Here is a 15033-nt window from a genome sequence, read left to right as displayed (position 1 = left end):
CAGATGAGATGCTCAAAGTGGACCCTCAGCCGAGCGATGGACACTGTCTCCCTCACCTAGTTGCTCTTCCTTTGAACACACATATCATGTTGAAGGATGCAAGTTGTGGACCTAAATCAGATGTAATGCATGTAGATGTAAAAATTAGAAAGAAATGAAACTGCTTTAAAATGTATTAGGTTTTACATATAAATATGTGTTCTTAACAGATTTGTTTCAACTTGATATTTGCATAATAAATGGCATTAGAATGTTTAGTTTTAAACAGATAGCTATATTTCAATTTTTTCAAATTTAAGCTATATATATATATATATATATATATATATATATATATATATATATATATATATATATATACTCACATACATACAAGTATACTTCAATTTATTAAAGTTCATGCTAGTTAATACTACAGTGTGCTGTTGCATTCATTAACAAAGTTGTAGATACTGCAATATATACTGTATAATACAGTTTACTATAGTTAGTATGGTTAAAAAACGTACTATTATTTACTATAAATACTATTACAACTTCTTATTTCATGTGGGTTGAATCGTATCTTTAGAACCATATAACATGATTGAAAGCAGCTCCTAGATAACTCATAACTGTTTCTTATATAAAAAACAAACAAGAGAAGCACCCAGCACAGTCCTTAGCTTAGCTAACAGTATTGAACATACAGATAATTATTAAAAATCATAACTTACCCTCTGATTGCTCGAGGCCTCCAACAACGTGAGCTGCCCTGTGTCCTGACAAACAGAAACGCCCCATCTCATTGGCTGGCTCTAGCCAATAAACTGGCTTTGCTGCTCTTTTACTGGTATGTACATTTCCGCAAAATTAATGATTTTTAACAAGAATCTCTTCAGAAAAGAGTTGAAATAAACCCTAAATAATAAAATAATCGTGGGAAATGATTCTTTTGCACCTCAGTCCTGTTGGCTGCTGGCATTGTTCATTGGTCAGGCATCAGCCAATCAAACAGCTTTACACCTGCCCCGCCCCTCCCCCGCCCCGCGCTGCTCACGCCTCTGCATTTGCAAGTGCACAGATGAGTTCTGCTACAGAGATCGCGGGAGATGTGTAGCAAAAGTCAGAGCGCGGGAGATTTGTAGTTGTACTGACAAAACTGAGAGGTTGTGAGTGCCGACCTGTGGTTGTAGAGATAAGATGCAATCAAATTTGCCGTGCACACGTGTGTCTGTCATTTTGTATTTGTAAATGACATTTTACAAATACACAACTATTAATCTGCAACTTCCAATTTAAAACACAAGTGTGTGGATTGTTGTGTGTGTGCGCAAATCGAGGGATTCAGCTGTTCACATCAGAGCTGTAAGTGTACATTTCAACCTACACATACAAATATTATTATCACAAGTGCTCACATTTACATTTGCAAGCTCTCGAGTTACGCAACTGATTTACCTTCATAGTAACGCACCAAAAACAGGAAGAAGAAGAAATCGTCATTCTCGCCTTCATATGGATTTACTTTCATCGGCTACACACAGGCCACACAGCTCCATGAATGTCGGTGCCGTCACATTGATTTGCGATCAGTAAATGTAGCTTGTGTGGACGCTACTGTGCTACCTGACTAATAAAATCGCTTCACTACTAAAAAGCTATTTGATTGATAAAGTAGCGATACTACCGCAACTCTACTGAAACATGTAGTTAAGCTAGTAGCGTCACTACTTGTAGCGACGCTACTCCCCAACACTGACAGTAGCAATATGCTAGCTTTATAAGAGTGCAGTGATGGGTAATTACTGATAACTACTGGAAAATTGTAAACTGATTACTTAACTAATTACTTGATCATTTTAGTAATTAGATTACTAATTACTTTACTTTAAAGTTACTATTACTTTTAACATTTTAAAAAATACTAAGTAAACTGCAGCTTCTTCAGTAATTTAATATTCAGTGAAAAAACATTACAATAGGTTTAACACAGCAGCTTGACAAATTCAAAACAGTTATAAATATATTTTGCCCAAAAGCAAAATTCTCTCGTCAATTACTTGATCTTTTACTTGTTCCAAACCTGTTTGTCTTTTTTTAACACAAAGGCAGACATTTTGAAAAAAAAAACTGGATACCTGTAACCATTGACATCCATAGTAGGAAAAACACATACTATATCTGCAGTTGTGGAGACAAACTGTAAACGCCTAAATGTGGAATATGTGAAATCTGGAATACGTGAGAGCAGCGCGCAAGTAGCACATCACTTCCAATATGTGCACGCAAGCCGAGCACCTAAATTGGAAATAAAGAACTTGCACACACTAAAAACGCGATATGTGAATGGCCCCATGAACAGCACTTTTCTTTAGATTTTCAGAACCTTCACTCCCGATTCTGTATACAAATTCAATATAGCCTGTTTAGGCCAATTGAAGAAGTAACCACTCTCGACAGCAACCATTTCAGCTTGCGTTCTCTAGCAATTTAAAAGCGAATAATGCTCATTAACTGACGTAGCAATGGAAAACGTGATTTAAAATAAGCATTTCTTTTCTTCTAAAAACTATATTTGTAAGGTAAGTAGCGCAGGTACATTGACTTCAGTAACTGTAATCAAATTTCACACATTTAAAACGTAATTCGTTACATTACTGCGTTCCCCAAAAAAGTAATTAGAATACAGTAACGTGTTACTGTATGACACATTACATTAAATTTAGAGTGTGATGTTGACAAAAATAATATATTTATATTTGTTGATATTAAAAAAAAATAAATTAAACATTTCATTAACACTTTAGTCGAAGGGGGTATTCATAAGACACATGTAATGAATGAAGTATATTTTATGCAGGCTTATGTTACGAGTTGTTTTTGTGGTGTAGTGTTTGTGTGGTGTTTGTTGGATTGGCGGCAGCTGTATTTAAACCCTCAGAGAGCATGGATTCAGTGGCTCCACACTCTCTCTCAATTCCCCACTTGTTTTATGTGGAGATATTATTGCTCGAGTGATATAAATGAGTGTTTGTTGTTGCTGATGTCTCTTATATGGTGTTTTGTGAGATGCCGATGTGAAGTTGTACATTCAGAGAAACCCGTTTTTTTCTCCCTGTCTGGCTTGGAGCATGGTAGGGAGGTTTGGTGCCTTCTGTTTATTTTTTTCGTTTTCTCCTGTGTTATTAGTAGGGAGGTAAGTTTTCTGTATTTTATTTTCTTATCTATTTCCAGGGAAGTTTTCTCAAATTTAGTTAGCTTGGTTTATTGTCATTGATTTTGGCTGAACTCGTCCCGATGTTATTTTTGCTCCTTATTTTGTGTAAATAAATCATATTTTCTTGTTAATTCTCAGTGGTTGTGTTTTTGGTGTATATTTTGGGGAGAGAGCGCTTGGCCACCAAGGGATATATTTTTAATCCCTGTTATATTGTTACGTTTTGGATAAACCTCTTTTTAATTAAGGATTTTAATTTAATTCGTAACACTTATGAAAGCTGTCATTAAGTGTCATTGGCTCAGTTATGTCACTTAAAATGCAAAGAAATAGTTTGAGATGTCTTTGTTGTGAAGACTTGGATGGGAACAAATGTAAATGTCTTTGTCATAAAAACTTGACTTTACGAAAACATGACTTGTCATAATGCTGTAATAAACATGACTGTCTGGAGTCCATTATAATTATAAATGTGTCATGAATAATTATTTGATCACTTTTTCAGTGTAACAAGCTGAATTTGTCATTCAACTGTCTCAGTAAAAGTGTCAAATAATTTTACAACAGCGTGATTAAAATGTAATGGCAATTTAAAGAAAATAATAATGATAATTATTAATAATAATAATAATAATGTATAATTGAGGTCAAAAATAATAAAGCTGTTGTTGTTATCATATTTTTGTAGAAATGTACAACATTTTCAGCATTCTTTAATAAGTATAAACGTAACAAAACTTCCATTTTAACGCAGTATTTATCTAGTGAAATATGCTGTACACAGTCCACTATTTTCCCAATAGCCTGAGTTGCTTTTGTGTGTTGCTAGGTGGGATCCCATTATGATATCAAGTTTACTTTTCCTTGGCTCAAAAAGCAGCTGTCACATTTAAAGCAAGTGAACAATTATATCTCAAGACACTGTGCGGACAAACTTCAAGTATAATATTTCACCCCTGTAAAAAAAAGACATCTTCCCCATACTATATAAAGACAAGAAATCTCTCTCCAACCTGTTTGTAATGCTGTAAGGGAGGATGAGTGTTAAGTGGAACACGGTGTAACTATTTTTACCAGGTGTAAAAGATATCACTGCATCTGTGTTAAAGACATCAGCCGCTGAGAGCCAATTACTGACCCTCACACTATACGAGCAGATGTTTCTTCTTCAATGCCCCTCTCGCGCTTTCATTTTTCCTTTTAATTCCCTGGAAACATTTTCCTGCTTCCTCTTGTAATTGTCCCCCAGCTTACATTTATCATTTCCCTTTTTTTTCCTCTGCGCGTCAATCATTCCATGAACATTTCCTCATCCTGTTCATGTTTTCAATCACAGCTCATTCCCTCTTTCGCTGTTTCAATGTAGTAACCACAGGTTTCACCAAATATACACAGCTATTCAAAACTTTCAGAGATCAATAATTTCCCATATTTAACAAGGCTGCCTTTAAGTGATTAAAAATGGAGTAAAAATAGAGCTGTTGTGAAAATGTTTTTTACATTTAGTATATTTTATCTTGCATCTTATATTTTAGTATTATGTCTATTGTTTGTTTTCTCTCTTTTTATATTGCTGCTGGTCTCTGTGAGTTACCAAACAAATTTCGTTGTACAACTACAATGACAATAAAAGTTCTTTACTTTACTTTACTTTATATTATTACAATAAATAAATAAATACTGTTTATTCCTGTGGTGTAACGCTAGAATTTCTGCATCTTTATTCCAGTCTTTAGTGTCCAATGATCCTGCTGAAATGATTGTGATGTGATGATTTAAAGCTCAAGAATTTTATGAAATACAAAGTTTAAAATACAGCAATTCTCTAAAATTGAAATCTTAATTGATTATAAACCATACAAATCAGTATCCAATGTACTAAATTATGGAAGCTTGAATAATATATATATATATATATATATATATATATATATATATATATATATATATATATATATATATATATATATATATATATATATATATATATAAATGGCGAATTTAACCTTTTAGCTTGCAATTTTGACTTTTTGTCTGCATTCTTCTTAAAGCCATTACTAGAACTGCATGAAACAAAATGATTTGATTGTTAGTCAGAATCAGAAGTCAGAATTCTGAGATATACTGTAAACGTACACTACCTGACAAAAGGAACAACAATTAGTAATTTGACTTCTAGTTGATCCTTTGGTATTATGTGGCTTATATATGGAAGGCAAAGGCCTCTAGATTACGCTTATTTTACCAAAATGAAATATGATCATGCCTTGATTGTTAATTATTTAATTAGGACAGTAAGGTCTGACTTTGCTTAGACAAAACTCTTGACATCTAACAGAAATAATGTAGAGTATAGAATATAAAGTCGTAGTGCAGTGGAAAAAAGAATAAATATTGTGTATGACTCCCATGAGCTTGGAGGACTGCATCCATACATCTCTGCAACGACTCAAAGAACTTATTAATAAAGTCATCTGGAATGGCAAAGAAAGCGTCCCAGAGTTCATCAAGATTCTTTAGATTCATCTTCAGTACCCAGACATGCTCAATTATGTTCATGTCTGGTGACTGGGCTGGCCATTCCTAGAGCACCTTGACCTTCTGTGCTTTCAGAAACTTTGATAGTGGAGGTTAAAGTATGGGAAGGTCTTGATACTTTATTGGCTGTTGATGTACATCCTTTCTGCAGATCTCGCGCACACCCCCATACTAAATACAACCCCAAACCATGATTTTTCCTTCGCCAAACTTGACTGATTTCTGTGAGAATATTGGGTCCATTAGGAATACTGCTGTATTTGTGATTATTGGGATGCAGTTCAACAAATGATTCATCTAAAACTACCTTTTGCCACTTTTCCAAATGGTCAACTAGAAGTTAATTTAGTATTTATTGCTCTTACAACTGGTATCAAGACAAGACTTTTGTCAGGTAGTGTATAAATTACAAAACTTATATAACTCAAAATTCTAAGAATTGTCAGTAGTTTGAGTATATAACAGAATAGTCTCAAGGCAATTCAAAACTTTTTGATTTAGTGGCTAATTCATATTAAATTGTATGATCTCATTCATACATTTTAGCATGATTTACTCATCCCCAATGATGGGTGTGATTTGAGGGCCTCCTTTTTAAAATCATACATTTTCATACCAATGACATCATAGGAACGCATATAAATTAGCCACTTTTTGAGTTGTTGGTTTTTCGAAATGCAGAAGTAATAGCAAATGATCGCATTGAGTATCGTTGTCACCTCACAGCAAGAAGGTCGCTGGTTCGAGCCCCGCCTGGGTCAGTTGGCATTTCTGTGTGGAGTTTGCATGTCCTCCCTGCGTAGGTTTTCTCCATGTACTCTGGTTTCCCCCACAGTCCAAAGACATGCGCTATAGGTGAATTGGGTGAGTTAAATTGTCCATAGTGTATGTGTGTATGTCCTGGTCCTTGAGGTTTGGGGGTCGAGCGTTGGGCTAATGACCCACCTCGTAAATATTAGATTGTACAAAACATCAATGATGAAAATATAAACTTCAATTTAATTGGCACTGGGAGTAAGCAAGTAAGAGTAAGTATGAAGTACTGCTATTGAGGAGGCGATACAGAATACCTTCCTACAAGAAGTTTTACCTATTAGCAATTTAAATAGAAAATTATCTTAAAGGCCTTTTAAGGGCCTACTCACGCTATACAATCCGTACCGTGCCCAGGCCCATTTCCTGGATCGTTTGAGAAGTGTGAGTGCGCTGAATCGGGCTCAAGCACGGTTCGCTTGGCCGGCCTTGGCCCGGTTGGAAGTGGTGTGCCTGAGCGCGGTTCACTTGGGCTTTGGCGCGGTACGCTTGTGTGTGAGTGCAAAACGCGCCAAAGCCCGAAACTGAAAGCAAGAGGTGACTTTTAAGGGACTGTTTCATATGGATTTATTAATAATTCTTACTGTTCAGTGAATGCAAACTGCCATAGCTTATTAAAGACGCAAACCCCTCAATGAGCGCCAAAAGTGGCGGATCTGTTCGGCGAAATATCTGACTGCGTGTCCCCGCATCCCTAAGGACTGTTTGGCGAAATATTTGACGGCATATCAAACGACTGAAACGACTAGAGAAATAACTAGAGAAATCTCCACTGTGCTGCTGAGTGAGAGAGCGCTTCTCACTGAACAGCGCAGCAGCGATGACGTAAGCATGCCGAAGCCCGTTTGTGGTGTGAGCGCGGGCCGTCGGGGGAGACGGGAGGAGGGACAAGCGTGCTTTGGCCTGGTTCGAGGCAACTGTACCTAGTGTGAGTATGGCCTAAATCTCATTGATGTTGGTAAATGTTACATGTTGTTTTTTTTTTGTTTGTTTTTTTTGTATATGTACTGAGTCTAAGACAAATGTGCCGTTTGAGTCCAAGACAAATTTCCTGAAAAAGGACAATAAAGTACAACTCAACTTAACTCATTTCCTTGTGTGATCAGGTTGGATTTGTCAGAATTGAAGTAGCAATTTTAAGTAAATAGTCTTTTTTTCTCTGAGAATTGGATTTAACGAAAGTAAAATAAAAATAAATTGCTTCTTCAGATATTTTCAGCTGTTTCAACAACAAAAAATATGAGTCTGTCTGCCAAGAAAATCTCTCTTAAACTAACTTTCAAGTTATCACTTGTGTATTCAGCACAAACAGCACTGGTTGAGCTTCACGCGGAAGTTTAATAAACAGTATTAAGGGTTGGTTCAGATCCCACAGCCAGAGCAGAAACCACTAATAAGTGCAGTAACTATGCTATTTTGGTGGAAACTACGGTCACCATGGTAAACTGCTGTTGGCGCACAACCCAGAGTGTTTCTGAATCCAAAATACTTCTCGCTAATCTTTTTCCTCCTGTCCTCGCCAGCACACTTTTGTTTGTTCCTGCGTGTAACCTTCCTTCTCTCCCTCCATCACTCCAGCTCTGGCTTTCCTTCTCCTTATCCAGTCCACACTTTCCGCTTTTCGTTTATCCCTCATTTAACAAAATGCCAATCTACTCCGCCTCCCTCAAACCGGACGGCCTGAAGCCAGAACAAACTCTGAATTCCGTCCGCAGGGCCAAATCTTACATAGGACTTGCGCAGCAGCCTTTCATCCCACTGTTCTTCTATTAGTCTTATTTCCCTCGCTCCATCTGTCTCTGAAGTAATAGCTGCCCCTGTTCTGTGCCCCTGTGTTGTTCAGCAGGCCCACAGGAACATGTTCCCTCGTGTAATGTAACATTCAACGTCCACAGGCAAGTCCACGTGCCAAATGTAATACCACAGTGGTGGTGCAGAGCCAAAACGAGGATCTGTTTTGAGTACCAAAACTGGGGTAAAGTTCGGCATAAGACATTGTTTACAGTTAGACAGCAGACTTACACCACTTATACCCAGGGATGAGTGATATGGACTATATCATGATATTTTCTGCCATTTATTGTAACCACGATATCAATGATGATCATTCATATATATCCACTTAGAGACGAAAAAGGCTTGTGACTTTAGATAAAAGTATTAATGATCTTAACACATTTGTAATATCTGTATTATTCATACTGGATGCTAGAGGGCGCCATCACATATAAACTCCACATCTGCATTACAGAAGTAAAGACATCGGCTATCTCTGTGACAGTAGCTGAGTAAAATAAAGTTAGAAATAGATTAATTTATCTGATGAATTAAAAAAATAACACAATAAACAAACAGTTGTAGCAATATATGTTTAGTTTGTGTTCTTCAAACCATCTTAGGTATTTATATAAGAATAAAGTACAATTATAAAGCAATGCTAACAGACTTAGGCTGTCCAAAATTGCCTATTACTCAGTAGGTACTGCATTTGAATTTAAATGTACTACTCGGCCATTAAAAAAGTACATTCTATACAGTATGAATGCAAGCAGTATGAATGGAACCCATTTTGTCATGATCACAAGGCCTACCAGTGTGAGTTGCATTGCTTTACTCCCATTCATGAATTCTCTCACAGGGCATCATGGGATAGCATAGAGTGCATTAGATGCGCACTTCAGAATCTCACCAGAAGTATTAGGTCATCTGGGTACTTCTCAGATCCTGAGTTTAGAATTCTATGAATTTGGACATATTATTCAGCTCGCATACTGTTTTTAGCATTTTATATAGTATGAAAGTATGCGATTTCGGATGCAGCCGTAGCCTTTAGCACTTATTGAATACTTTAGACCACCTCAAAATATAGATAATTTTGAAAAACTAAACGATGCAACATTTTCCCCTCTCCAGAGTGCATTTTAAAAAATAATTTCTACATTTTAGCTTTTACTTGGAATTATCTAGCAACTCCTGAGTGAAAAAATAGTACTATTTCACTCATAGATATCTATAAAATCTCTAATTAAAGGTTAAATGCAGGTATCAAAATTAATATTCTTGATGCTGTTGATGTCTTGATATGTTGTAAATTAACTTTTTAGTGTCATATTTCTTAGTTTATTTAAACCAAATATAAAAGAAATCTACACTACCTGACAAAAGTCTTGTTGTCGATCCCTGTTGTAAGAGCAACAAATAATAACTTGTCTTCTAGTCGATCATTTGGAAAAGTGGCAGAAGGTCGATTTTTCAGATGAATTAACTGTTGAACTGCATCCTAATGATCACAAATACTGCAGAAGACCCACATGGACTCAATATTCTACACAAATCAGTCAAGTTTAGTGAAGGAACAATCATGGTTTGGGATTACATTCAGTATGGGGTGTGCTAGAGATCTGCAGAGTGGATGGCAACATCAACAGCCTTAGGTATCAAGACATTTGTGCAGCCCATTACATTACAAACCACAGAAGAGGGCAAATTCTTCAGCAGGATAGCGCTTCTTCTCATACTTCAGCCTCCACATTTGTTCCTGAAAGCAAAAAAGGTCAAGGTGCTCAAAGATTGGCCAGCCCAGTCACCAGAAATGAACATTATTGAGCATGGGAGTCTGGGAATTTTGCAAGAACGCTTTCTTTGGCATTCCAGATGACTTTATTAATAAGTTATTCGAGTCATTGCAGAGATGTATGGATGCAGTCCTCCAAGCTTATGGGAGTCATACACAATATTTATTCTTTTTCAACTGCACTACGACTTTATATTCTATACTGGACATTATTTCTGTTAGGTGACAAGACTTTTTGTCTAAGCAAAGTCAGACCTTACTGTCCTAATTAAATAATTACAAATCAAGGAATGATCACATTTTATTTGGGTAAAATAAGCGTGATCTAGAGGCCTTTGCCTTTCATATAAGCCACTTCTGATACCTAGAAGTCAAGTTATTATTAGTTGTTTCTAAAACTTGGATGGGCGACAAGACTTTTGTCAGGTTTTGTGCATATATAATAAAAAACATTTTTTAAACTAAGTATAATTAATTTAAATAATCTGAAGTGATGTTTACTTATATAAAAATCTTACGTATTTAAAGAGACAATTAAGGTGGTGCAAATGATCAATTTGAAATGAGTTTATTTGTTACATGTTAGTGAACACTTACCTTAGAAATTACTGGTTTATAAGAGATAGATTAGGTTTAGCTGTAAATTTAGAAATACCAGCCAATATATGTAATGCACTATAGTATACACTGTACATGTGCATCTGTACTGTAAAATAGCGTGCTACCATCTGATTTCTCCTGCCATTGACTTCTATATCCCCAGTAGCGGCTGCTTCATCCGCCCTGCACTCGTTTCCTCTTCATAGAGGTGTGAGGCTTTTTAAGAGATCCTCGCAGGCACAAAGGAAATGATCCTTATTGCTGTGTGTGTGTGTGTGTGTGTAGCTCGTATTCTTAACATTGTGGGGACCAAATGTCACCACAAGTATGGCAATATCAGTAAATTTTCTTTTTGTGTGGACATATTTTTGGTCCTCATGAGGAAAACAGCTCATAAATATTGTTTCCTGTCAGCGTTGGAGTATAGGAGGTAGTTTGCACAGTATAATGGGAAGTCTTTGTAGCTGTGTAAATTTATGCGTATGTGAAGACGTATGTAGAGATAAAACTGGACAGAAAGAGGAGGTTTAAGCAGGGTGGAGATGATGCATCTGAGAGCAGTGTTAGTGGAGGAAGGATGGAGAATTGGAGGGAGTGCTGAAGGAAGCGTAGGAGGGGAGTGAGGGTGGATGGAGATCGGGCGTAAACACTGTAATTACTGTGATTAGTGCGAGCAGAATGCAGGGGTGTCTGGCTTTACTACTGAAATAGTCTTAAAGAGCTTCTATTTTACCCCTTTTACAAGATGTAAGATAAGTCTTTGGCTTCATCAGAATGTGCCTGTATTTATTATACAATGCAGAATATTCCTATTTTAAGCTAAAATCCAAATGTAGCTGTTTTTGTAGCCTGTGCCTTTGAATGCAAATGGACTTTTTCTCCCCGCCCACTGATCCCACACGCGTGTCTGCTTCTCATGCATTACATCAGATAAACAGTAGTTAGTGACCAACAGACATGGATAAGGCAGAAATCCAACTCATTGGTCAAAATACCAAGTAATTTTGTTTGGTTTGGGTTTAATCAAGCCCTTCTGCAATGATGAGTCACACACAAATGCTATTACAAAGTATGTGTGCACGTGAGGTAATTCCAGCAGTTAAGAATTACATAGCAATTTAACTAGAAAAACTCATTCTTGAGGTGCAGCTGATCACAAATGGTTGGAACAGATCTTTTGATCCCAGTTTCTTTGCAAATCCTTTTCTGTGGACATGTTTATACAGGGTATGCGAGATAAGAGACTTGTTGTGTTCATATCACTCCATCATGACAGTTGACACACTATCTACACACAGTTCTGTCCAAACAGGAATGCTGAAGCAAAACATATATTGAAGAGTTTAATGTTGGCAACCAACCTGTTGTTGGTCCCTATTGACTTACTATTGAATAGTATTTTTCTCTAGTAGCTAAGTCAATATCAATATGGATTATAAGCATCTTCAAAATGTCTTATTTTGTGTTCAGCAGAAAAAAAATTATATAATGTATAAAATTCACCAAAAATATTAGCAATCTACATAACTATTGCACAAAAATTATAAGGTTAATTACATAATAATAATTGTTATTTTAATAACAACAATACTAATGATAATAATTATTATTATTGCATTATTCATATAATTTATTTTTCATATCATTATTCATCATTTAAATAAAACATTTACATTTTTTTTTGTTATTATTATATCTTTCCTAGTTCTGGGTTGCAGCTGGAAGGGCAACCGCTGTGCAAAACATATGCTGGATAAGTTGGCAGTTCATTCCGCTGTGGCGACCCCTGATCAATAAAGGACCTAAGCCAAAAATGAATGAATGAATAAATTATTATTTTTATTATTAAAAATAAAAGCATCTAGAGTTTATTAAGTGCTTTTGAGTAATTATATATAAAATGGGTTATTGACAAACTAAATATTGGTTCGATTTGAGCATGCAACAGATTTTAGTTATGCACTGGTGTGTGAGTGTGAGTGTGTGTCCTCTGACAGCACTGTCTAATACTACTTAATTCACAGACATTAAGTGTGTGTGTTTATGTGAACACGTTCTCAAGCCTTGAGCAGCTGTGATCGTGTTAAACACACACTCAGCTTAAGGCAGATCCCACGAGAATGGCTGGGAATACACAGCGGTCTGCTTTCACACAACACGATTACATCTTTTTATTTGGACTGATTCCCTGCAAGGAGATTTCATATATTCTCCAAACTCCATGCTCACGGTGCACTTTACACATCATTATCCACTAATGAACTCATCTTCTAATAATTACTGTCTTTTTTAACCTATCTGTTATTAGCATTATATCCCTCTTCTATTGTTTTGTTGCCAAACTAAACAAAGACTTTCAAGTCTCCAGAGGGAATCAGAGAGACAGATGTCAATACATTGCCTGAAAACAGAAACAAAACTAAACAATTAACAGAGCACAATAAGCAGATTTATTTCAGCTATGGGACAAATCCCCCCCCCCTCTGCAGGCATGGCTCTGTAATCAATTGACATGCTGAATTTGATCTGATCTCATGTGTATATACAATCCTTTATGAGGGCTTTAAATACAAAGATGTGCACAAAATGGAGAATGTAATGAAGTTTGACTGTCACTCAAAATTAAGCATTTGGAGAGTTACCATATGGTGCCAATTGCACTGATGAGGAAACCATTGGTAAACTCGACTTTTTTGGTAGACCAATAGATAGATAGAGACGGTAGAAGTCCAGACTACAGAAGAACAGACAGACAAAAGGACAGACAGATTCTTCACTTAAATGACAAATTTACATTACAAAACGAAAACACTGACTGAATCTTTTTTAAGATTCTTTTTTAAGATTAAGATTTTCTCTATTTTTTCCCATCATATGTTTTTTTAATTCCGTCAGATAAAAATAGCAGGCTACCTCAAATTGATCACTCCACGGAAAATATGCATTTATTAATGCTCCGCTGTTATTCTTTTATCATAAACCTCTGTCAACATTTTTAATAGAAGTCATTAATTTAAAGATTATGTCTTGAGCGTCTGGTTTTACCTTAGAACTTGTGTGCTTTTCCTCTCTCACTTGCGGTTCATGTGCATTTGCTGCGTGTGATGAAAGACAATAAAAGGCGCATATGTTGACTTTTTGTAAAGTAAAGGCTACTATAGCATATGACAATTTTGTGGTTTACATATAATATTGCATTAATTTGTATACATGTTTTATAAGCTATAAAATGAAAGCCTCAATTATCATTTTGCAAAAATCAAGTAAATCTTTGGATTTATTTGATTCGTAGATTATGTAGGATATTATTTAAAATGGATATTTATTAAGAACTCTAATTTTCCAAAAAGAAAAAAGGTCGGTTTGTTGGTTGAACATTAAAGCATCACAACTATAGCTTATTTATTGTGTATATGAGTGGTGCCGGAGCGTGGTCTGATGAAGAGAAATTCTCGATGCTCTGACTCGTGACCAGCTCCAAATCAGCGCTCATTTCAGAAAGTTTTGTTTTGTGGCTTGTTTCTCCAATTATGCAAATAAACAGAAGTGTTTTAGATGCAGCATCAGCGCTAGTTTGGCATCAACTCATGTCTCAAACTGTGACCAACAATCTTCTTCTTTCATTTTGCTTCTTTTGCAAAACACGTCTGTAGGCATGTGTGGTGACCGTAGACCGTAAAAGATATGGATGTAGTATCTGAAAACTGCAAAAGAAGCTACAAGTAGGCACGGCCTACCGTCGCCATTTTGTTTGTGTGTCATCACACCCATGACGGGATACCAAACAAGGGTAAAGAGATGGAGCGTGAGCAGAGCTACTGACACCTCCTGGCATTTTTGCTCGGACCTGGCTTAGACAGACTTTACTTTGGGTGAACGCTTAATACTTCATTACCTGCGACTCGTTTGTGTTTTGACCGCATGTGCTTGGTTGTACACTATATCAATAAAGTGTTTAGACTTTTAAAAACACAGTTGTAACATATTGAGCCACTAAGCATTGTTCTTATGATGTTTTTTTAACAGGAGGAAAACGCAAACTACTTCTAAACACTTAACAAATATAGTCTGTGTTAGTAAATGCAAGGCTATTGATGAAATCCAGGCATAACACTGTATGACAACGCTTCAGATGACTGTTCTAGAGCCTACAGCTAATCAGTCTGTCAGATTCTGGAGTCCTTTACAGGTCTAAAGAAAAATATAAATGATAAATTATCTTAAATAAAAAAATAATAATTTATAGAGATGGTATATGAGTGTATAACTTCACTCACCTGGGAAATGGAGGCAACATGAACGGCTTGTG

At 36.1% G+C, this 15033-nt stretch overlaps 1 protein-coding gene across 15 annotated transcripts in view; it reads right to left on the bottom strand.

Moving 5' to 3' along the window:
* tns2a (tensin 2a) overlaps positions 1-15033 on the bottom strand; it is a 117509-nt gene that overhangs the window by 42053 nt on the left and 60423 nt on the right. The gene's annotated exons all lie outside the window — the stretch shown is intronic.

The sequence above is a fragment of the Danio rerio genome, chromosome 23, assembly GCF_052040795.2.
Source record: "Danio rerio strain M-AB ecotype USA chromosome 23, GRCz13ab, whole genome shotgun sequence".
Taxonomy (NCBI): Eukaryota; Metazoa; Chordata; class Actinopteri; order Cypriniformes; family Danionidae; genus Danio; species Danio rerio.
The sequence above is the reverse complement of the archived record's forward strand: the minus strand, read 5'-3'. Positions and strand labels throughout refer to the sequence as shown.